Source organism: Drosophila sechellia, chromosome 2L, assembly GCF_004382195.2.
Source record: "Drosophila sechellia strain sech25 chromosome 2L, ASM438219v1, whole genome shotgun sequence".
Taxonomy (NCBI): Eukaryota; Metazoa; Arthropoda; class Insecta; order Diptera; family Drosophilidae; genus Drosophila; species Drosophila sechellia.
In genome coordinates, this window is record NC_045949.1 from 17,848,519 (window position 1) to 17,873,250 (window position 24,732).

At 40.5% G+C, this 24,732-nt stretch overlaps 1 protein-coding gene across 1 annotated transcript in view; it reads right to left on the reverse strand.

The window, feature by feature from the left end:
• LOC6614535 overlaps positions 1–24,732 on the reverse strand; it is a 115,271-nt gene that overhangs the window by 63,551 nt on the left and 26,988 nt on the right. The window contains exon 3 of the mRNA XM_002038930.2: positions 21,679–21,761. The gene's annotated coding sequence lies outside the window, so the exon portion shown is untranslated. The remainder of the gene's footprint in view (positions 1–21,678; positions 21,762–24,732) is intronic.

Sequence of the window (24,732 nt, forward strand, 5' to 3'; positions counted from 1 at the left end):
ATGCGCAATGTCAGCATTTTACCCACAAAGCGGCGTCGTGAAACGAAGGAGGCGTGGCAGCGAAAGTCAAGTTTTTAATTGTTTTCGCGAATTGATTTAAAAAGCTTGTTGCTGCGGCAACTTGTTCGCCATGAACTTCATTAATATGTCAGAGTTTCTGTGGCCCAGAGACGGAAAAGCTCGTCTGTCTACTAAATGGCCTCGGCTCCCTGTAATCAAAAACAACAGCAGGAGCATGGGCCTTTCGCGGAAAACCAAACTGCGACAGCATCTGATGAAAAGCCTGATTGACAGATGAGCAGGATGAGGGGTCGGACCCATGCCGACCATGGCGGGGCATTAAGACAAACTCTTTGGCGGCTCACTTTGGCGTGTTTTATTTATGAGAAGATGCCGCGGCGAAGGACCAAGGGCAAAGCTGATTGCGGACTCTCCGTCTCCAGCGGCTTTCAATTAAATGCACAGATTTTTCAACCTGCCTCGCCCCGTTTCTGTTTTTAATTATGTACTTTTTGGGGCGGCACAACATGCACTGGGCGTGGCATTTAATTGTCGACACAAGAGCGAAATAATTTTCATATCAGCTTAAGTTGTTTGCTCCGTTGGCCGCCCAATCGAGCATCCTTAAAAGTGAAAGGCTGGGGGGATGTGGCAACATGGTATCAACTGTTTAATTAAGGGCCAAGACGGTTGGGTATTGATGATTTCGTGAGGGTAGTCCTGCGGCCAGGTACTCTCAGGTGTTTATTAATGAATTTTAAATCCTTTGTTGTGCTGGGGAATTTATCTTTTGAGTAGCGCCTTACAAAGGAGCTCTCGGTTGTGGTCTGCGCGTAAAGAGTTAAGTCTTTTAAAGAACATGTGGTTTGTAGATATTTACTTAAAAATATTGGAGATTTACGTTCAAAATATTTATTGTGTAACATGCAATTACTTGGCTATTTGACATTTTTAAAAACCTAAACTTTCATCCACTTAAATTCGCTTCATTTTCGGTTCTAGTCCAATTTCTTCGCATTCTATCACAATAACTAACGTTGTAAATCCGGAACTTTTCAACCCCAATTAGCTGAGTTAAGTGTGGAAAACCTCAGTCCCTGGCACAATGACAGCTGACCTAAATATATCGAAATAAAGTTTCCTTTCCCTTACGTAGAAGCCCTACCAAACCGCCCAAAAGTTGGCTTGACCGAAAAATGAAAATTGTGTAGAGCATTTTGGGAGCATGAAATATTCATAAGTTGCGAATTAAACTTTCATAAGGTAAATGAAACAAGGGAAAGACATTTAACGTTCGCCATTCAAATTTTAATAAACCCAATTATGCAACAAGCCCAGACAGCAAAAGCGAAACTAAGTGAAAATACATTTTTACTCTGAACTTTACTGATTTCAATTAAAAGAACGCGCAGCCAAAGTTGTTAATCAACCAATCAAAGTGCCAAAAGTTAATGCAGATTTCGCCTGCGATGGATTTCGACACGATGGCCACTTAAGCTGCCAAATGGAATAAAATGCAACTCAGGGGACTCGCAAACTCAGTCTCCGGTTTGCAATAAATTTTACAGAAATTTTCACTCTGTGTGTTTGTTTCCGGTTTGGCACTTTTGTGCCATCCGAATGTCACACACTTTTGCTTAGAGTCGAGCAACTTTTGTTTATGAGTTCCATGCGCCTGTCACGCCTCCATATATTCCCTGTTTTTCCGCATTTTCCACCCGCAACACTTTGCATAAATTGTTCGCTGTCGTCCCTGGCAGCGAGAAATCAAAAATGAAACAAAAGCCGGAGAGCATGGAAAAATTCAGTCGTTGTTATTGCCGGAAAATTTTTATTTATCTTCTAATTATGTAAATGACTGAGGCAAAAAGAAGGGAAGAGCAATGTGTGTTTACTAACAGACTCAGCATTTTGTTTTGCATATTTTCGCATGGCGAAAAAGGCGTTACAGAGAAACCTTTCAAAAATAGGTCTTACGTGTTTTGCCTAGCTAAAATATTTTTCCAGAAAACTTAAGATCTCTAACCGTAACAACAAAATGTGTTTTTAAAATGGAATTTAAATGGTTCTACGTCTTCAGATTTTAACATTTAAAGCCGACCTCCTTTGTGTAATAAAAATCAATAGCATAAAAACGCAATGATAAAGCCTCACAAATCAATCAGAGAAGGTTCCTTTGAAACTAAGGTCCTTTTTTGATTTTCGGTCTTCTCTTGTACCCAGTTTGGCTTCTGTTTTGCTTGACCGAAAAGAAAAAATAAAATTATTATGCCCAAACACAAATGTGGCTTTCCTCCAATTAACCAAATTTACGTTCCACCCACCAATTGTCCGGGTCATGCATATGCATTAGCAAATTAATTAGGGACAAGTCGCAGACCCTGATTAGCCATGCTGGTCAGGGCTCTTGTCAATCCAAACATTAACTGCCAACTGCCAAAGGAAAAGTCTTTCAAATGGAATTTGAAATGCAAATGGAAAGAAACAAAGTGGAACAACAAAGTCATTGGGGAAATTCAGTTCAGGAATTTTGTTCAATATGTTAGAATGCCAGCCGCTGTCCAATATTTTGTCAGCTTTATTTTTACAGTTTTTTTTTGCTCGATTTTTCTTTAAATTAGAAAGAAAAATCCCATCCTGAAGGTTTTCTTCCTTTGTGACATGTCGTGTTTATGGGACTTTGCTGCTTCTTCATTTCGATTTCAGTTTCGGTTCGTACTCTTTTGGGTCCGGCTTTTCATTTCATTTTATATAAGATATTTATTTGCTGCTTAGTTGCCTTTCTGGCTTTCCTTTTTCAAATTGACAAATAAATAGCCTCTCGGCTCTCTTTTCGTTCTTTTTCAGGAAAAGTCAGTTGTTGCTGCACTAAGCTGAGCTGAGGTCTAGTCGGAGGGTTTCGCTTTGTCTGAGCACTTTTCCAGGGATTCGGTTTTTGGAAAATTAATTTTGCATAATAGGCGGCAAAGCCAAAAGGGAAAAACCGATGTGCAGAAGCCTACAAGTTTTTCTGGAAGGGTCTTAACTATATTGTGGTTATATGGCAGAAACTTACGCATTTTATACAGTCATTTTATACAGTCACCTAGGAACACTTTTCCTCTGTCCAACAGCTGTTGAATAATGCATAAACACAATAATTAGCAGTCTCTTGCATTGAAAGGGCTGTATTTAGACCGAATGGAAGGCAAGTGCAATCAAATTGTTGCCAGCAAAAATGTTCAGATTTCGCCCAGGCCATATTTCATCCATTTAAGTTTCGACTGCGCAATCTTACACTCGCTTTATCATTTGCTGGCAGGCCTCTTCTTAAAATCGCAATAATTCCTCCCCTCGAATTTGCGCTGTGCTCCAAATAATTATCGCTTAATGATGTGCAATGGCAACAGAAACCAAGCAGGGAGCTCTGTATAAATTTTCCGTTTTTTGGCACTGCTGAATGGTAAATCTCGGTTCAACGAACCCAGTTGAGCACTTGCATGCTTTTATGTGTTTATTTATTGCAGCGGGAAATTGAAATGTTTCGCGTATAAATTAAAATGCTCAAGTCGGCCTGCAGGAATTCATCAGGGCTGCAAGCGTAATTGAAATCTGATTTATGCACGTTATTTAAATCGGAATGGAGGTCCTTGGAAAAAACTCAATTAGAGCGCTAATTAATTTATTTGCTCAACAAGCCGTGTTTGGCCGCAAACTCATTAACTTGTCACATGTAATCAGTGCCCAGTTTGCCCAGATCCTTCCCATCCCTTTCCAAAACTAAAGGGAATGGGGAACGCAAACTGCGAGCTGAAAAACTAAAATTGAAACTAACTGACCAGCGACGGGCAAGGACATGGGTTCCAGACACGGACATGGACATGGACACTGAGCAAACTTTGCAGCGTTGCAGGCGCCCAACTTTTAAGTGAGTGACTTATTTTTTGCACCCGTCTTTGCACCCCCTGACATTTGGGGTGGTGAGCCCGAGATGGGAAACTTTTAAATCGATGCCCGGCTAAAGTGGCTTCGTCATCGCACAGTTGCCACTGACGTCCCAAACACAAGACTTTAACTTAATTCAGCTGACCAATGCAGGCGGTAATGCGAGGGTGGTTTGATAAAATCGGGCGAGGATGGTCCCTCGATCACAAATTATAAACCAAGCAATAATATATTAAGACCACTTTTTGACTAACCCATTACTTTATTCCAGATCTCAAAACTCCTAAGAGTGCCATATATGTATATGTTAATGTTTTCGATTTTGTCAGCTTATAACATTGCATTCTTGCAACTCCTCAACCCAGTCTCCCTGTTGGCATTGCAAATTCCCTCCAATTTGCCAGCATAATTAAAAACCTACAAGTTTTTAGTGGCACTGTTTAAGTACTGTAGTGATTCCCGAAAGTCGTCTGGCAACTGACACGAGTAAGCGGTGGCTTTGCTGGTTGCGAGGGGCTGCGCCGGAGCCTGGGATGGAAAAGATTGCCTTGTCATCGGCATCGAGTTCATCATCATCAATGGAACGGAGGAGAGAGCTCCAGTGCCGGCATCGCATGACCACAAAATTTAACCCCGTCCAGGGATAATTTTGTCAAAATGCAACGTTCGATATTGGTGGGCTCACAGGGGGTGGGGGAGCGGATGCGGTAAGGTGGGTGTCTCCTGTGTGTGTCTATGTCAGTGTGTGCTGCATATTGATGGCGTGATTTGCATTTGAATATGCGGCCAGCATGGCGACGTATTTTCCTTCTTTCTCTCAGTTTTTCCCGCCCACTCGCCTGCGCCCACGCCACCCACAACGCCCACCACCTATTTGTTGCTGTTATTTTTGTTGTCTGTGCATATTGCGCTTCGCAATTTTCACACGTTGATAAACTTGTTTCAACGTTGAACAGTCGTTGCTACAGGAAAATGCGAAATGCACAGCGAGAAACGAGGCTGTAGTACTCTATAACTCTGGTTTTTGCACTGAGAAGCTATCATAAAGTTCTGTTTTTTCAGCTTTATAATATTCATCTACATTTGATTGTGACTGTACACAGTGCTTAAAGTTTAGTATTATGTTATGTGGTGTATCCACCGTTTATTTCTTTTATATCCGTGTAATTAAAAAACTTCCTTTTTTTATAACTGAAAGATGTTGAATCTCACTGGCAACAAAGTTAATCGAAAGTGAAAAGTGTAGCTTTTAAGATAAAGTAATCAAAATAAACACTAATGTATTTTATTTAATTAGAAATCTAGCAATTGGACTGCAAGTAAAATACAACATTTATTCATTTTAATCTAGTCTAAGAAAACTGCACTTTGATAAATATTTTCAATTTTTTCTGAGTGCACCTGCAACAAATGAGCGAGCTGTTGTTGCACCTGCTCTCGGGCTTTTCGCTTATTGCTGCCTGCTGGTGTGTCCCCCCGATGGCACTGCACACTGCAACCAGGATCCTGCATTCAGCATCCTGTGCATCCATCCTGCCTCCTGCTCCCAAATTTGTTTTTTATCAAATGCGTTTAATTGGCAAAGAAGAAGGGGCGGCCACGATGGGCGTGGGGCGATAAAGAGACCGAGGCCGTTGTTACGCAGCCAAGAATTGTTGCATAATTTGGGGGGCTTTGCTGAATGGATGCCTGTGTCCTGGATATATCGCCTAATTGCATTGCTTTGTTGTTTATGAGCATTATGTCCGAGATTGCTTATTGCCCTCACCCTCGTTCTGTTCTGCCCCAGTCTCGCCATCTCTCTCTTACGTTGCCACTTAATTGCGAATTTTTCCGTGACGGCCGCTGATTAGAAATTGCCAAATTGGAAAACGCCGATCGAAAGCGGTTATTGCAAACAACGCTAATCCGACTAATTGTTGATGGCGAAAGAGATTCTAGTTGGCTGAATACGTTTTCGGGGCTTCTTGTGACTTTGAAACTTTTATATTTACGCGAGTATCCGTGTAACATATAATTTTCATTCAAGCATTTCAATACTAAATGTTAATGTGTAGAATTAAATGCCTGTGGCGCACAGTTTCAGTTTCCAGTTACTTAAAACTTTTAAAAGCGAGAGTCTCCTTTTGAAAAAAACTTCACCACTGACTTATCGCAGCAACTTGGCCATTAAGTCATTGCGATTCATCAGTTGCCAATCGCCAACCGCATTGCTTTCACAAAGGCTCCTTTTCATCGGAGCCACATGCTGAGAGCCTTTATTGTCCTCTTCCCGCGGTGGAACAAGGACGACTCTCTCGGATCCGGGGGGATCGCCCCACAGGTGAGGTGCCCAATAAACAGCATAATGACTACCGCTGACCGCAGGCCATATAATCGAGCGGGGTCAAAGGTCGTCAGCGGTGGGGCGAAGGACTTATTGCCAGCTGGGTGCCATAACTCATGACAAAGAAATTACGGAGCGCGAGCAATAAAAAAGTTTCGGCCGGGTGACTGAGGCGCCATTATCATTGGCCATATTAAAACTTTTGATGTTGCTCAAATTATTTCGGGAAATTGATGCCCAAGGATTAACTTTGCCCCGGGACAGGAGACAGGCGAAAAAGTTAAAGAAATATAATAAAGGACATGGCGGCGGTGGCCACATCAAACAGGAGACCGCTGGACCCCAGAGGACTTCATCCGCAACACCTCCGTATACGTGATGTTTGAGATGACGGTGGTCATCACGGGTATGATGATGAAGATGATGACGATAAGGGTGGCGGCATGATGATGAATTCCTTTGCCTGTGCCTTTGCCATTGCCTTTCCCGCCTTTTGCGGTTTGTGCGGTTTTTGGGCGATAAATTCAGCGATACCAACGCTTTTTGCGTTCACTTTCATGTCGGCCAGTCCCCCACATAGTTTTCTACTCCCCAGACTGACACTCGACTACTCATCAGCTGCAAGCAATTCGCGCAACTTTTCCAACCAAAAAAACGTTCGGCAAGCCCAGGAAAACTCAGGGAACAGAAGGAGTACTGCGAATATCGCAGGACGAACCCTGAATGCACTTTCAGTTTAACGCTGGTCTCTGTATAATATTGTATGGTGTCACAAAAATTAGGCCATAAATGTTAACTTTAATTTTAACATTGAGACTTATTAGCCTTTCAATATAATTTTTATATACGCAGTTAAGTTTTCCACAACCAACATGTCCTTTGAATGTGTGTGACCATTGAAAGGGTATACAAAGAACGAAAACAGCAGCAGAGGGAGATCCGCAAAAGGTCGAGAGTCATTCACATTACAAAGAAGTTTTCATTTCCCAAAGCGGCCGCAGGACATTATTTCTTGGACTGCCACACTCTGTGCCCCTTTTTTTCGCCACCCCCTTTTTAGGCAACCTTGTATGCCTGTCATTCTGCTGCCATGAATATGTCTCCATCTTCTCCCTGTGTGTTTGGCATTCTTTCTTTTTTCTTTGTGTGCATTTTGCCTTCTGCCTTTGAGTTCATTTTTTTCGTTTCGCTCCCCTTTGCAGACCTTAAACGCTTTTTGTTGCAGTTGTCAGAAGTTGAAGATAAACTTGTGATAAAACTTATGACAGCTTCCCCCACTATCTGCCCCGCTCCCTTCTTTCTGCCCCAGAGAATATGCAATTATTCATTTTGCCGAACTAATGACGCAATTAGTTGGGGCAACTGTACTCGCAGACAAATGGAAGCGATTACAGGTGAATATGAATGAAGTGCTGCCAACTTGATCTGCGAGTTCAGGGAGAAATAAATTACACAATCCTGTGATAATAAGACTCTTTTCAGTTGTCCTGCGTGGGGAAGGCAAATTGAGTGGCTGGAAATTGTGCAGAAAGCGAATTGGTCTTACTGGATTATATTATTTGTGAAATGCCTAATATTGCTTAATGATAGTGCCTAAATGAAAAAATGTTCCCAAAAGATGTTCGACTATCAACAGAGTTTTATTTTGGGGGAATTATAATCGAGGTAATCATAATGAATCATTGAAATAAGGAGCTTCAAAGTTTAATTTTATTTTGTTTACAGACCCAAAGATATTTCAATGTTAGATTACTTTGTATGTGTACTTTTTTTATATTTTGTTTGTATACTCAGAGCTTATATAGAAGAAAGACATTTTATTTATTTACGGGACCTTACATTTTATTATAAAGGCTTGGAAAACGTTAAGTCAGTTAATTTTTGCAATTGTCCGTTTAAAAATACAACGTACTTTATTTTGATACAACAAATGGTCGATTATCCCTCAACAATTAACAAATCCCATTGTAATAAATTCGTATACGCCCCGTTTTATAGGCGGTCTGTCATTGTAAATCTGCCTGGCAATCATATTCATTCGTTTATTCGTTTGCTCATTCGTTCTGGTTGCTTGTCCATTTTTTATGTATTCTCCCTCGAACAATTCTTCCGGTGGCAGGGCTTTTCTTTCTTTTTTTCTCAGCTTGCTGATCTACTTTTATAGCTCGCCGCCACGCCCACAGTGGCCACTTGTGACTTTTGGCCTCTTTTTCGTCCTTTGTTTGGGACTCCCTTGGTTACGAGGTGCTAAATCAAGTTAACGTTTAAGTGGCCGTTTAGTGCCTACGCCTGGACCTGCGTCGGTATCTGTATCTGTATCCGCACTGGCAACCGTATCCTTATTCCTCTCTGTGCTCGTATCGCGTACCCTTGTTTGATCCCCAACTCCTTCCCGAATCCCACTTCGGATTGTTATTACACCGCCTTTTTGCCATAAAGAGTTTTCTTTTAGCGTCTCGCCTTTTGGCGCTTTTTATTGACTGTAAAGTTTATATTTTTTAATATTTTCTTTATGCCTTCCTTCTACGGCGCTTGTAATTGTTTTTTAAACAAAGTTTATAACTTTTGTTGTTCTTATTGTTGATTCCCATTGTTGTTGCTGCTGTTTTGTTTTCCGATTTTGTTCTTTTCGCCCCGTTGATGTTTTGTGAGCATTTTAATTTGCTTGTCTGCCTTTTAATGGCAGTTGTTATGCAATTTTTGCCGGTAGAAGGGACTCCAAAGGGCTGCAATGCAATTCCCATCCCCTCATCACTGCTTTTGCAATATCTCTTGTTTTTCTCCTTGGGCAAAGGCAAACAACAAATTAAAAAGATGTTTACTGATGATGATGACGGGGCTGTTACTGTCATTAAAGTTGGACCATGAATGTCTAACGCATAAAGAGATTCAAACGGCGGTACGCAAATAAAGTGGCGTCATGAAAAGGTTTTAGCGCTACATCAGATAGACTTCATTTGTACGGTCTATTAGGGGTTGAGTTTATGAAAATATTCAGGGTTCCGCCAATGGAGATGTTATTTGAAGGTTAAGTAAAATATGAAAATTAGTCATATCTTTTTGTTCTAAAAACAATCTCTAAAATGCTTCATAAGTATCCTGAAGAACACTGCTTGGGATTTTCGTTAAAGACAGCTATACTTCACTTACAGGCACTCGAACCTTTTCAATTGTGATGTTCAGCAGATTTCCAACACATTCTTGTACTTCACCAGTGAAAGTGCATTCCCCATTCCCATCCAAGGTCACACACCCACGGATCACCCAAAAACTATGGAAATTGGGTGGGTTGGCCCAAGGCCTTCAGCCATTTGCAATTTTCAATTTCCATTGCAGAGAGTTCCTACATCTCAATTGCATTTATGTAATCAGCAAACAAGAGGCATCCCTCAACCACAGTGGTGCACTGGTTGAAAAAGGTATGAAATAAGAAATTAGGTATTGCCAATATTAAGTGTTTCAAGCTCCTTGTTCTGCCAGTATCCTATGCTAGAATTAAAATTTGTAGCCCGTGATAGTAGGCACAACATTTATTCTATATTACCCACATTTTCTCTCAGTGTGCCAACACATATCAAGGCGAAATTCCTCGTTTGCTAGCATTATTGATGTTCCCTCCGCTCGTTGTTTTTGCCACTCGCAGTGTGCGTGTGTGTGCGTTTTTTCTGCTGTTTTGTTTGTTGAGTTGAATGAACATATTTTGCCTTGACATACATTGCATTGTTAGCAAACAAGAGTGTCAGGACCCAGCTGGCCACGCCCCCGAAATGCTTCACCGCCTCCGCCGCCCACTTGAAAGTGCAGCCACAGAATTTCTCGAGCAGCTCGACATGTTCGTCTTGGTGTGGGTGGCCGGTGTGTGTTGGCGAGTGTGCACACTTTTTGTTCAAACAACACGCAGCTTGTACAAGAAAGCCAAGAGCGGCAGCATCAACAACACTAGCAACAGCAGTAGCAGCAACAACAGCAGCAGCAGCAAAAGCAACAATAATGACGTTTTGACTGACAGACAGCAAGAGTAACAAGTACACAAGCCCATAAGACAGTTGGACAGCGTTTGTGCAGCAAGTCTGGGGAAATGGAGAAAAGAGAGCGACTTGCACTGGGAAAGGACAAAAAGTTTATTGCTAACAATAGCAGCAGAAACACTTACAGCAGCAACGCTAACTGGAACAAGCAAAAGCCCAGTGTTGTTCACGAACTTGTTGTCCGTGTTGCATGTTTGCTTAGGCTGTTGCTGCTGCCGTGTGGTTGCCGTGCGGAGAAAGTTGCTGCTGCTGGGTTTCCGATGTGTTGCTATTGTTGCAGCTCCTAAACGGAAGTTGTTGCTGCTGAATTTGTGGGGTGTTGCTGCTGCAGCCATGCTCTTCCTGCTGAATATCTGTATTACGGATGTTGCTGCAGGGTGTTGCAGCTATTATTGTTGCTACTAATGTTGCTGATTTGCTGCCAACTTGATAACGTGCTGTTGCCGCTGCTGATGATTAGTTCTGGTGCTGCAGGTGTTTTTCGTGCTGGATTTCCACACTATTTGCTACGCTCCTGTTGATACTTTGCTGCTGCTGTTGCTTCAAGGTAACTGAGGTGTTTGCCGCCAGTAGTGAGTAGCGATTAGTTTCCCCCTTGACTATAACTCCACTTTTCCTTTTTATTGGTTTTGGTTAGGAATTTGTTGTTTCTGTAATTAGTATGTTGTTGTGAAAAAGGCTAATAAGCTCCCAGCTGTTTTGTGACTTACACATACAAGCCGTGGAAAACGAGCTTACTATTGGAACCATTTAGTGTATTGTGCAATGCTTGACTTTTTGAACATCCAATTAAAAAGTATACACAATAAAACTTCAATATATAAGAAATACCATAAAACTTTTCATAAAAACCATACTCAAAGGAGCCACAATTTCTAAGCCAACATCTGCTGTGACAGGCAAAATATATATTTATATTAAAAAAGTGTGCGAAACAAATGAAAGTACACAAAGGTTTTCTTGCCAATCAAATGTTTTTTATGCACAGAAACACGAAATTGTTAAAAAAAAAACTTGAAATACTCTTTTCTGTTGGTTTCCACATCAATCCGCATGTCATTTTTGATTTGGCCACAGGGGAAGGAAATTTGCTAAAAGTCTAAGAAAATGTCTTTGCTTGCACTTACTTGAATATTAGAATTATTTAATGGTTCGATTCACAACACCATCCACTTTAATCCCAAAAAAATTGTTTTTTGCTAATTGATGCATCAATAAAATGCACAAAAATCCAAAGTGCTCGACGTTTGATTTCCCACACAATTGTGTGCATTTCAGAACGATATACGGCAAATATGTTACGGTCAATTGCCGAAAGCAATCAATTCTATGGGGTTCTTTATGGGGCAAAGGAAAAAAGGACTTTCAGAGAATGGGACTATGGAGAATGCCACTGAGGTTGACTGACAGCTGCACTCATTGAGGCAATTTGCTTAAGTTACAAATTGAAATATTTGCATTTTATCTTAGAAATGCAAATGCCCTTTCTGCGAGATTTTCCGAAACTCTTACATGCGCCCCGCCTCCTGAGGCAAGAGTATCTGGGCAAACAATGCCAAACAAATTGGCTATTCAAATCCGCAGACGCCATGCGAGCAGGGGGAGGCTGTCTAAGAAAGGCCAGGAGTTTCGTTGGGGTTACAATTTATGCGTTTGGCCCCCGGAACGTTGAATGCATTTTACAATTTTCATGGCCCGCCCGGACTTTTTTCTACCCGTTTTGCTGCAACCGCATCTAGCTCCTGCCTCGCCAGCAACAAAAAAGCCATTAAGATTACTTTCTATGGGCCAGATTTAAGGCAGGTCCGGGTGCTCTGGGTGGTAGAGAAATGACGAGCCTCATGCAAACGACAGACGCAGCCGAGTCAGTCGAGATTTCGCCCCCAGTCCTCTTGTAAATACGCATGCAGCCAGGAAAAAGACCAAGAGCTCCTGGCTCCAGAAGGTGTACAGTGAGAGAAAACTGTTAAAAGTGAAGTATTGTTGAAGGTTACAAATAATAAATGATTCATTAAGCAAATAAAATATGTATTTAAAAGTGCAAGTATTGGATCAAAGTTGTAAATGTTGAAGGATATCATAACTTTCCTTTATTTGTATCTACTTTTTTTAAGAGTGCTTCGATAGTATTGTGCAACATGCTATACACAAAGGCCTTGGCAAGTTACTTCAATAATGGCAAGCCTTTCCACCATAAAGTAAACGATTGATGAGGTTAGAAGACTGAACAACACTTCAACACAATGCCACGCCCACACTACATAGGGAGCTCCTTGCCCACTTTGTTGGTTCATTTAACTGCAATGGCAGCAAATTTTTTACTCGCAAATTGTTCTACGAGCTATGCAAACTACTTGAAAGGAAGAGATACTGATATGGTTATACCAAGGGAGTGGAGAGAGGATGAGCAAAGGGATCCTAGATAACCGGTTACTAGATGGCTGGATTAACGCAATTAGGCACAGTGTGTTATGTGATAAGCCTTTTTGGAATTTCCATTAAAGCTAAAGCAAGTTCAACATGTAATAAGTTTCCTCAATATTCAGTACAAGCTAAGTGGTCTGTTAGTAGAATTAATATTCATTAATAATTTTTAAAAATATGTTAAAGGGACGCTCTACTTTTGTTTCTGAAAGCCGTAAATTTTCAGCAGCTCTCTAAGGTTACCACTTTACATTCCAACCGCAATTTCCGCATTTGCAATCATCCCCTGGTGATATTTTGGTTGTGTAATTCTAAGAAATTTTCTCTAATGGCTTTCTTCGGTTGGCCACAACGGAAACAAAAGACCAAATGCCAAAGCCACAAAAGGAGAGAAAATTTCAATTCAAAAGCAAATTGTCTTTTATTTCAAGCTCATTAGCTTTTAATGCAATTTTATGCGGCCCAATGCCTCGAAATTTTTGCCACGTGCCAGGGAAATCTAAAAATTGGGGCGGAGAAACAAAACACAGAGGTGGAAATGCGGAGGCATCCGCACATCGTTTGCATTTTCATTTTGCACATACATATGTGTTGTGGTTTTTTGCACCATATGTTTTGTGGATTTACAAAATTGACTTTTGTCGTCATGAATTAATTTTTATTTTGTGCTCTCAGCTTGTTTCTTGCTTTTTCTGCGGCTCATCTTGTTCTTGGATTGCTAGCGCCCTCAACATTTTATGTAAATTTTCTAAAATATTTATGGAAACGTAGCAGATTGTGACTGGCGACTGCCTCAAAAATGACGACAGACAAGTAAATACATTTACATAAGCACACATGAGAGTAGCCGTCTCTTTCTGCGACTCTGTGTCCTTCTCTTTCCATCGGAGATTGTCATTTGTGGGCCCACAGACAGTCGGATACATCAGCATACATTTTAAATAAATGCTCCAAGACGCCGCAGAAAGAGAATATTAAATGCTGTTTTTTGGTACATTCCTCATTGCCTAATATTGTATTCCTACAGAATCTTGGCAATCGCTCTCTTGCTGGCAGAGTTGAAAGGTTAAACCAATTTAAGCAGTGGAACCTGTACCAGAAACAAGAGTTCACTCCACTCGCTGGAGTCCTTTTGTTGCTGTCGATGACGTTTGCATTTTCCTTTCAAGAGTTGCTTGCTATCTTTTATCTTTTTTTCTTTTTTGGTTGCGGAAAGCCTGGCTAGAACTCAAATATATAAATGAATATTTTGCACATTTGAATAAAAAGAGAGGAGCTGGAGAGTCTGACTATCACTTTATTTTTTCGCTGATGTTGCACTTTTCCTTTGTACAAAGTGAGAGGTGGATGGAAAAGCGGTGGAAAGCGGGGAAAGCTGGGGAAAAGAGCATATGTAAATGTATTTGCCAAGTGGCAAGGCGACAGTTTTATTGAGCTTATCTTGGCTTTCGCATTGTTGAAGAGCTCGCGCCATCAAAACGACTGACTGGCTGTCAATTGCGGGAAGCTTGGATAAAGGCTATAAAAATAAATACAACTATTTTGTAGCAAAATATATAGAAAACAGAAAAGCTACTAAAAAAACTTGACTTTTGTTTGATACCTGAAGTCAAAGTGTTATAAGTGGTATATGTCCAAACACTAGTGTATATTATTTTTTCAACATTTTCCACTGTTTATTTATTAAATATGGCCTTCTTAACATTTCTTTTCAGCATTCACCTCGAAAAAAAATGAACCACCCTCTTGTGAAAAGACTTAAGCCTTTACTTTTTTGTCTCTGCAATTTAAAAAACGGAGTGCACTTATTTCGCAACTCCCCATTGTTCACTATTATTCTGCGCTTATTTCTATGTATTATTCCAACTGTCCTCTCGCTCATTCTTCGTTTGAGAAGTCTTGACTTCGAAAGAAGTTCCATTGTCGTGGCTGCATTTAGAATGCATTTTAATTTAGCATCAACAACTTTGCCATTTCACTGCCTTCAGTGCTCCACGTTGATTTGCATAGTTGTTGTTCCCAGGAGAACTTTCCCCACACCCATTGATGTACATATATATTATACACTGTGAGCCCTGTTAATATTTCTCACATCTAATAAAGTTTTCTCGTCTCTCTATCGCTGGCGTTGTGCCATCAAAAGTTGCTGCTTTCCACTATCAAGTGGAGCATTACCTGCAAGGATATTCCCCCTCCATAACTGCCATCACTTTCCCCACATTTTCCCTTCATCTAATACGCTTAATCAAATGTTTATCTTTGCAGAGCGAGAGGGATGCTGCGCTACTGATTTTTTCTCATTTATTTCGTGCACATAGATTATGTAAATTTTACTACTTTCACTTCGACATTTTCATTATGTTGAACCCATAGACAGAGTCACCTCCTTTCCAAAAATGGCGCGCTCATTTCAAGCTCAGCAGAAAGAAAAGACAGCTGGCGAAAAAATGCTCAGTGAACGTATTTAAAATACTTGCACATAATTTATTTTCGCGCGAATACAAATCATTTCATTTTTATGCCAGTCACGATGGAAAAGTGTAGCATATCTTAGGGCGCCCAGGCATTAAGGCCGCGGAACCCTGATGATGATGGTTATATTACATTAACTGCAGGCACAGGCAGGCAGGCTCTCTAGCAAATAGTGACTCCGTGTGCCAAAAGTAAAATGAAAATAAAGTGTAGCCTAAAAAAGGACGTGCTCATACACAAGCACCCACGGACTACAACGCAATGAATATGTAAAAAGTGGAATAGGAGGAGGCTAAGTACACTCGAGTGGGGAACGGTATCTGCCTCAGAAGGGGGACTATTCCAAGAAGTCTAGAGAAGAAAATGAATGCTACTTTGTTGCGTAGAACAAAAATGATATGTGGCTGAACGGAATTAATATAATTTACTTAACATGTTCCCACATAATTATTAAGTCCCATTTAATGACTTTTTCTAGGAAAAAGGTATTAAAAGATACATTTTTCCTTGAATCAAACGCCAACTGGAAATAATTGCCTTAAGTACGTTTAAGCTATCGTCAAATATATTATGCCTACCATTTAACCCTTAAATCAAGGGGGTACCCCATATTGCCTGATATCTTTCAACCTTTAAACGGTTTGCCAGTGATCATCCTGGTCCGTTTCTTGGCTCTGCTAACTAGGATAGTGCACGTAATATGAGGAGTTTACCGGAAAATGCCTGGGCTCACTGAGCGTATGCGTAATTAAATTTCATGTGCAAGAAAGCCAAACAAAATGTGTCAAAAGCGAAACCAGGTTGTCTGCGAGGTGTAAGCAAAACTCGAGCACAAGTGTGCCAGGCAAATTTGCATTTTACTTAAGCTGTCTTTAAGAAGGAAGCTTTGAGAGGCTAAGTGATTGGAAAATCCCTACAAACAGGTCAAAGTTTAGCGAAACACACATGCATATTTAAGCTCACAAATCAATGTCAAACACAGTGCCTGTGTAATAATACCCTTATCTGTTATCTTATCAATCCATTGGGAGGACCCCCGCCATCCACTTTTGTTAAACAAGCTCCAACAAATGTCTGGCAGTTGGACAGCCGGCTGTGACACTAATTGCTTGACCTTTTTTCCTTTGTTGCCCGCCATTGTTGACCTTTGAACGCGGCTCGAATTTGCATAGAACCCCGAAACCACTGAGACCACTGACCCACCAACATTGACAAGGCAGCCGTGTTGACATGGATAAACCACTTCAAGTCAAGTGCACACAAGCCAAGTCGAAGGCCCAGGCCACCCATTCCCCACCACTCTTTCCCAATGAAAAACCTTAGGAAAATCCATTAGAAATTTGCGCAAAAATAAAATACAGCAACGGCGGAGTTTGAAAAGTCTGTTGGTTGATATGAACTTAAAATAAATGTTGTTGTAACCACTCTGTCTGCGGTGAAAGAAAACTTTTGCGGCTTGGCTAACAAGAATCGAGTATGAAGCTTGTATCGCATCTTCTAAAAGATTGGTACATTTTAAGTCTAATAGATTTGTGAAACAATAATGAAGAAAATAAGAAGAAATGCCAATGAATATGTAAATTAGAAATCTGGTTTTTCTGTTGCCTAAAAGTAAAAGTGTTATATTCTTATTTTATAAATATTATAGGTTATAGTTAACTACATAATTTAAAATATTTAAAATTCATACATTTATTCTTGCATAGAACTAATGTTCCCGTGAGTTTTTTAAAACTTCGCTCAAGGGTTTATGAACTTTTTCCGCTTCTATAGCGTCTCGACGTCTTCCACTTTTTATCCAGCGATTGTAATTCTAATAAGCCAAGTTCCTCTGCCAGCTAAGTTGCATTCGCAATCTCTTAACCCTCTTCTGGCCCCTGTTCCCCTCGCTGAGCAACGTGAGCGGCAGCTGCTGGCGACAATATGCATGGCACTTATTGCCACTTCAGTTGGCATGGGAACCAGGCTAATAGAGGGGCCCAACCCCAGTGCCCCTGCCCCCAGATATTCCTTACACCTCGCTCACCCCGGAAAACCGCTCAAGGTACACCTGCAGAGCTTCGGAAAATTTTATTTGCTCAAGCTGAAGCAAAGTTCTGCCCAAGGAGCAACAGAAGCTGAAGCTTCCTTGTCGTCCTGGTGACACTTTTCGGTTTTTATGCAGCACAGTATTTCTCTTCTCAACACGACAAAAAATTAGAGTGTATTTTGCACAATCATTTATTTAGTTATCTTATAGGCAATAAGTGGAGAATATTTAAAATTTTATTAAATATACTATTTACATGTTTTTTCTTAATATGCTGTATTTTATTTGATATTTGGCTGTACTGACTTGCAGTGTGCATCGTTGGCCCCTGGAAATCTCAACTTGTGAATGCAAAAAAGAGTGTGAAAAAGCTAAGAAGCATAAAAAGTGTAGAGGAGTGAAACAGAGAGTGGAAGCCGAGGAATTGTGGCCATAACTTGGTGGGAAATGCTGGGACATGGGGAAATGCAGCCGTGTCCAAAAATCTCGGCAGGTGGTGGCACACATGCACGTGTTGCACCATTGCAGTTCCACAAGCTGTTTCATTGCCTAGTGCAACGGGCATATTAAATTTACCCCATTCCTGGGGCAGTTGTTGCTGTTCTTGGCTGAGAGCATCATAACCCCAAAGAATCCGCTTGAAATTTATGCACTTGTGGGACTTTTATGCTGCACTTGCCCTTACCTTTGCCCCCTGCCTACTTGGTTATCCTGTGTTTCCTTGCTTTTTATTTTGTTTTATACTCATATTTTTGTTGGCCGCATTAAAATTATGTGGCACCTTGATATATGAATATGTTTGCCATGCTTTTATTAGATTTATTCCTTGCAAAGGATATATAAATGGACGGTGAGGGCAAGGATAAAGAAGTGCAAATACGTAGACTGTCTGAAGATCCAGTGAGTGAGACGTAAATTTAAATGGGGATTATGACTATGAGAGCTGTTGCCAAATATATAGCACGTTTTGGTTCCTTAAACCACTTTCAGTCACATTATTACGGATTAATTCGTTAAGTTCGGCTTGCACCTCGGCCTTTACTTATTACCTCTTTCAAAAGCTCATGGCCACTGGCAGGCGATTGTTCTGCAATTACTTGACCCCATTCGCACTGGCAACAATAAAAATGTGTTTATGTTTACATCCAAACGTGGTTACACAAGTGTGCAACATATGCGAAAGAAAACACAGCTCTGGTGCTTAACTGTTGAAATTTTAAACAAATTTTTGCACATTTCCTGTTTGCCATTGTTTTTATTGTATTTGTTGCACTTGCAGCTTGACACAGTTTTCAGTCACACCCATTTATTTACAATGTCAACGAGGGAAAAAGCAGCAGCAGGAGCAGAGTGTGAAAAACCCATGGCAGGCTGAGCCTTTGTTGCTCTCGGAAAAGCCTTGTATGAATAGCCCCCAGGCTATGAAATTTGCATGCAATTTTCAGCACAGAGAAAATAGAGAAAAAGTGTGGGGCGAAACGTGGTGCAAATAAGCTTAACCAAAGGTGCGGGGAAGAGGAGACTATTGGTTAACGGCTGACCTTGTCAGAAGACCTTGAACAAGCCCAACAAAGGATCCAGACATTCCCAATCCCTGAAGTCCCACGCCCATTTGCTGTTTCCCAGTAACCAAGTAATTTCTGTGGCTAATTAGTACGCAATTTGGGGGAGGAGTGGTTCGAGAGTTGGGGTTATTAGTTGGCTTCCAAAGAATTTTACAGCACTCAGAAAATTTCGCCCAGAGGCTACAGAGGTCATTCGAAAGGGCAAACTATTCGGAAAAATATTTTCCAGAACACCAAAATGTTATTAAAAATACACTAGCACGCTATGGGGAATATAATTATATACTTTAACAAAATGATCACTTACAAAAGAAACTAATAATATATAAATGTAAAAAAATCTAAGCTTCGGAAAAAAAAACAAAAAATAATAAATCACTCTAGCTAGGGATTACTGTAAGTTACACCGTGCTAGGTACTTAGTCCTTTATTGAATTTTAATTTGCACTTTGCGGCTTGCGGTCAAAAGTGGCCTCGCCCAGCCACGCCCCTTTGCTTGGACTTCCACTCGAGACATCGCATCGCTTTGATTTCTTTCGGATTTTCTTTCCGCTTTTCTTGCCTCTGTGGGTTTTCCTGCTGGGCTGCTCGTTTGCCAAAAACCGCAGAGCGTGTGTGAAAATTGAAATGTCACCAGCTCACTGTCGAGTGTGGAGTTTTTCCATGTCCCCCTGCAGACGCCCCCCGGTACCAACTGCAATGTCGTGCTTCGCTTTTCTGCTTGTCTGCCGCTGACAGTCATTGACAACTCTGAAGTTGCCCGATAGGGGGCGGGTTGGGGCGGCAAATGCGGTGGAAATGGGCTAGGAAAAACGGGGAAGAGGGTGACAGTGGAAGGACAGGGGTACAGCTGCATTGCACGAAAGCAATGTTGCATGGCGGTCTGCACTTAGTGCTGACTCAACGCAATATAAGTTCTTATTTGCCAACCGACTTCACTGGAGGATTTGTAATGGGGAATCCCGATATTTTGTGCTCTACTTGGATTACAGCGGACTGCTCAGTAAATTCAAAACTCAATTATGGAGCAAGAATTAAAGGATAAGAATTTTCAACAACAGTGGAAAATGCATAAAATTCTTGGAAATTATAAGTTTAAAATGAACGAAGTATATATCTTTAAAAGAGTACAGTACATCAGTACATCTAAAAACTATTGTTAGATTTTATTTGGAACTCCAAAAACAATAAAGGACAACCAGTTACTTGACTAAATCGAATTGTTTACTGTTTGCTGTTGGGCATGACAAACTATTGGCTACTTTTGCGGGGCAAACGAGACGAGAAAATCCCTTCTTGGCTCATTTGAGTTCGTTATGGCCGAACCACATACTTTGGATTTTTTAAGTCAGCCACTTGCATTAGTCTCCTTTATAAGCGAACCCCCGCTGACTTTCACATTTTCCGCTGCTTTTTAGCACAAATCCTTTTTATTCCGTTTCTTTGGGAGTTTAAAACGTTTTCGACAGGATTTAGTTGCATGACTTTTTGCTTTTAGCATTTCACCCGACAAACCTCAGAGACCTCCTCCCCTGCACTTCTCGACCCGAATCTCTAACTAACTGGACTCCAACTGCCCGACGGGTTGGATATCTGCTGGGCAGCTCCTCGATTCCCAGGACCAAACACGTACCCCCGTGGCCGGACGTGCACGGAATTTTCAAATACAAATACTAAACATGGCCGCATTTTTAGCCAAACCCACCCGGGCTGCCCCCAAATCCCCCTTGGAAATTCCATTTTAGTTTATTTTTTGTAGTTCGAAAATATTTCGGATTGGTTACAATTTGTTTTGGCCGTAGGTTCTAGCCCGAATGAAAACTATTTTGTTTGAGCTAAAAGTTTGTTTTGGTCGAATTTCTAAAAAATATTCTTGCAAAGTAAATCGATGATGCAAATATTTTTCTGTCTGTAGTTGTGAAAGTAATTGTTTTAAAATTGTTTCTCTAAAAATGTTGTACCTCAGAGAATATATTTTTTGAGGCAACTGAATGTTATGGACAAAGGATATTTGATTGATTTTAAAGCTAAAATTCGAAATGTATACACCAAAAGAATATACATTTATATTTTTAAAGTCAGATGTACCTGTTTTTAGTTATTCCTCATTAAATAATCTTGATGAACTAAATGCCTAAATTTCACCTGCTCATTGCCTACCTGTGGTTATAAAATTAGCTTAGCGGAAGTAATAAGTTTTCCATCTGCAGGGAGTCGCCTCTTTTTGGGTTACCAAGACATGTTGACACTTCGCAGGACAGCTCCAAGTAACCCACTTTCGGGATGCCAGAAGGAGAGAGAGATGGGCATACGATGTGTAAGAGAGAAGGGACGACTGCTGGCCACCGCCATTTGCTCGCCTTTGTTTGCGGTGAAACTTTTGCAGCAGCTTTTGTTAATTCGGTCAATATTTGCGGACGCACGAAATAAAAACGAAAACTCAGCGAAAAAACTTTTAGCCAAAGTACAACAAGCAAAAGGAGGAAAATACTAAAATAAGAGCAGTTCCTATTTAACCCCTTAATGTCAGTTGGGTTAAAGTTTTCCCACAGCATACCAGACTGTCAAAAAATACTTATTCGCAATTTGTCAGTAACCGACAAAAAAAAAATCACTTTTATGCCTGAAGCAACAGTTCAGTTTCATTTGTGTCCACCTGGATCATGATGCATTATTCATGGGAAACGCAAATTTCGTTACGCGTATTTCATTAAGGTAACCCCAATAGCCAAATAGTTTTTCACCTGCATGCGGCAAGTGCTTTTGAGTCTGTATGCAAATAGTGAGTGGTAATAAAATACCGTATATGGCAAAGAAAAACTCCCAAATGGTATGAAGGTATTTCCGGGGGAATCCCAGTCTTCCATCCCTCTGGCGTTAATTGCGATTCGAGTTGTTTACCCAACTTACCTCCTGTTTAGTTGGGCCTCACGCTCCAGTTCTCCAGTTCTCCGGTTCTCTTCTCAATTTCTCCTTTCTCTGCCGGGTTAATTCTGAAAGCAACAACGGGGAAAAGTTTTTTTTATTTCGGCGTTAGTTAAATTTGTTGAAAATTATTTGCTTTTCCTGTTGTTGATGGAGGAGAATTCTGGAATGGTCTGGTTTTGCTTTGGTTGCTTCCTCGAGGAGCCTTAAGTTAATTAGTTGAATTTGTGTTGAAGAGTTTTCTGTGTGAGCAGGGGAATTTTTCGCAGTTTAATTTAGTGGATGCAAAACTTGTGTCTGGATGGGGAAACTAAAGCCGACGAATGCTGCAAGAATGCTGGATGGAATTCTCTCAAGAAACTGGGGTTCAAAGTGATTTGTTTCGCTCTAGCACAAACTTGGAGTAAGATTTCACAAAACCAATGCACGTATTTGAAAGTTGTTTGCGAAAAGAGCCATAGAGGTTTATTTAATTTTGGGGAAATAAATACTTTTGTTTATTCAAAACTTGAAATTATTAAAAAACCGATAGCATACAAAGTTTCTAAATATTGACGGTTTAATTTGCCTCTTCTATGTTTTTCTTGTTAAAAACTTTCGGCATAGTTAGGGGTTTTATTTTTTAATGTGAATTTTTGGCTAGTGAGAGAGTTTTTTTTATTGAATATTATTTCCCATATTTCCACAACAATTCTGCCTCAACTTTTGTGGGCGAAACCAAGAAATTTACATAAATCAACTCTCTTGGCCAACATTTGTTATCTGTTTACGCTTTTTCCTTGGCTGGTACGCCGCGCTCGCTAGCTTGTTTTGTTAGCCAATTTTCAATGTTGGCTTCTGGTTTGCTGGCCACAACAAACAACTGACCATAAATAATCAAATCTTATACACAATCTGCAAACAGATTTTGCGTTTCTAATAAATTTCACTTTGCAAGCACACAGCAAAAAATAAAACCCCGAAAGGAAGCCAAGAAGTGGGCGAGCCAAACACTTTTTGCGTCAACGGAACAAAAAAAAGGGAAAAAATAGATGTATAAAAACACATATTTATGCCTGGGCAGTTTAGAATATATGAGAGATGTCGGGCATATACTAAAATGGAATGTGTCTGTGTGTGTGTTATGCATACATATATATTTACTGCTTTCTGCCCATATTGGAAATAAAAGTAGCCCCCGAAAACTACAAGCGACGGGGCAGCCACAACAAATTATGGTCCACTGAGTTTTGTAAACGATTTTTCTTTCACTCTTCGGTGTCTGCCCATATTTATCTGCCACCTCGTGTGTCCTTTTTGTCAAGGACACATTTATTTGGTGCGAAAATGTGGTTAGAAGTCAATAACACAATAAAAACGTTGACATTGAAGGTCGCTGAGAAATGGCTGCTAGAGACACATGAAACCGCATGACGGGTGGTAGGTTCCAGAAAATTTATGAAAATTGTCTGAACTGGCAGGTCCTGAGAGCCATTCGAAATTGCGGTTAAGGGAGTTTCTGTTCGCGAACAAACTTTCATTGCATAACAATAGGCGCAATGGCGAACCGCAAGCCGCATTTAAATATAAATACCTGCAGCCAGAGCCGCAGGCCAAAACAAAAACACCGAAACCGCAAATAAAAAGAAAAATGGGAGAACAAGTGAAAAGTTTTCTGCGTTTTCTGGCCATGTAATGAAAGTCCAGGCATTTTCCGTCCCGTTTTCCAGGAAAAGTGGCTCGTGGTCGCTGGCACGTGAAAGAAAAAGTGCAGGTGGTTTTCATTCCCACCTCCCCACATTTTCCACACCCACGGCAGAATAAATAAACTTCAACTTTTTGCCGGCCACAATTTCTGTTTCGGCATCTTTTTCCCTTTGGCCCAGTAAGAGAAATAGCTAAAATTGCGGCAGTGCGAAAGCGTAAAGCAACAATAACAAATGGCACAGAAGTGGGCTAAAGCGAAATAAGCCACAGAAATGGAAATAAGAAAATTTCGCTTTTCTTCCTTGTTGTATGTATAAATTTATATTATTTTCAACAATCAAGTGGGTGGAAAAATGCTGTTAAGCTTTAAAAATGTTGGCGGCCCCGAGATGCGAGAGTAATTGAGAACAAATAAATACAAGTGGTCTGTGTGGGAGGAAAAGTCGAGGAAAAGTGGGCAAAATAAAGATAAAAGCAAACAGGCACAGCTGAATAATGCGGGGAATCAAACGAAATATGAGAGCATGAGTAATGAAATGAACGCATTAAAGAAGAATTCTTTTAAAGAAGATAGCAAATAAATCAATGACATTCCACAAAGAAACTCTTGTTTCAGTTTCGCACTTGGAGAAATAAGCACTTGACATCTATTTGAATAAAATAACTAAGTTAATACCACGTATTTAGTAAGTTCTTAAAGGAAAGATAAATGTGTCGGCATATGCACAGAATGATTTTTATTCACTGTTTTTTTTTTAAATACATTGTGCTTATCTCTCTTATCTGGACGTAATAAAATCTTTCGACTGATCGTCTTCGGATTTCAACTGCAGCTTTTGCTTGACAACTTTTGCAGCAGAAATTAAAGTTTTATTTTCCGCTGAGAGGAAATCTTAGAAGTTTTCTTCTAGTTGGGTCACTTGACTCTCCCCTTCGCTCTCAGCTTATTTAGTTTTTCCTTCAATCAAATTAAGTGGAACAACTTCTGGGAGCCACAGATTTATTTGCATGTTTGCTTTCTGCCAGTTTATCCGTTTTCCCATTTTCTCACCCATCCTGATAAGGTTTACAATTTGCTCCCAATTCGCTTTTCCACTTTGCCCAACTCACACCACGCATATAGATAGACTGGAGCCTGCTGCTCAATTTCATTTTTACGCTCACCAATTTCAGTTTGGTTCGCTTTACAGTGCTGTTTTTCCTGTTCTCTGTCTTTTATTTACTTTCTTTTCGGGTTTATAGTTGGTTCATTGTTGCCCTCTTTTCATTTTTCACATGCCATCTCTATCTGTTTTAGGTGGGTGATGATGCTGACATAAATCTGTGATCTATTGCCATGCTGCTGTTGGACCG